We start from the raw sequence: 950 nt of genomic DNA, 5'->3' as shown, positions 1-950 counted from the left end.
GTGGAACATCTCTGTCTTACAGGCCCTGCAGAACTGCATCAGATCTCACAAGGCCCTGATGTCATTTGGCAGAGAGTTCCACCAGGTTCTCCATAAGTCCTTGCCCTCACTTGTACTACTATAATGTGCATCCCTTGGTTTCCCATTTGTATGGAAGAACACCATCAATGTGAGCTCCCAAATCCAATGGGAAACCAAGGGGTGCACGTTATACTATATGGGTTAGAATGGATAAAAGGAAGTCCTTTTTCACCCAAAGAGTGATTAACACATGGAATTCACTGCCACAGGAGGTGGCGGCGGCTACAAGCAGGGAGGGCTTCAAGAGGGAATTAGATAAGCGCAGGGCTTTTTTTTTGTAGAAAAAGCCCAGCAGGAACTCATTAGCATAACAGGCCACACCCAGCAGCAGAAACTCATTAGCATATCAGGCCACACCCCTGACTGCACCGCTCATTAGCATATTAAGCCGCATTCCCATGTTACCAGAAGTGTGGTCATCCAGCCACACCCACCTTTTGCTTCTTATTCTGTTTACCTTGTTGTCAAAACCCAGGGCTTTTTTTGGTAGCAGGAACTCCTTTGCATGTTAGGCCACACACCCCTAGTGTAGCCAATCCTAATGAGTTTCTGCTGTTGGGTGTGGCCTATTATGCTAATGAGTTCCTGCTGGGTGGAGCCAATTTGGGAGCCAGCCGGAACTCCGTTCCTGTGCGTTCCTGCCCAAAAATAGCCCTGGATAAGCATATGGAGCAGAAGTCCACCAGTGGCTATTAGCCACAAGGTATAGATAGGAACTCTCAGGCTGGGGCAAGTGACGCTCTGTATTCTTGGGGCTTGGAAGGGGGCAACAGTGGGAGCGCTTCTAGTGTTCTGGCCCCATTGCTGGAGGGCCTCCTGATGGCACCTGTGTGACCGAGTGTTGGACTGGATGGGCCATTGGCCTGATC

The sequence above is a fragment of the Gekko japonicus genome, unplaced genomic scaffold (assembly GCF_001447785.1).
Source record: "Gekko japonicus isolate JY-2015 unplaced genomic scaffold, Gekko_japonicus_V1.1 scaffold1669, whole genome shotgun sequence".
Classification (NCBI taxonomy): domain Eukaryota; kingdom Metazoa; phylum Chordata; class Lepidosauria; order Squamata; family Gekkonidae; genus Gekko; species Gekko japonicus.
This window is presented reverse-complemented; position numbering follows the sequence as displayed.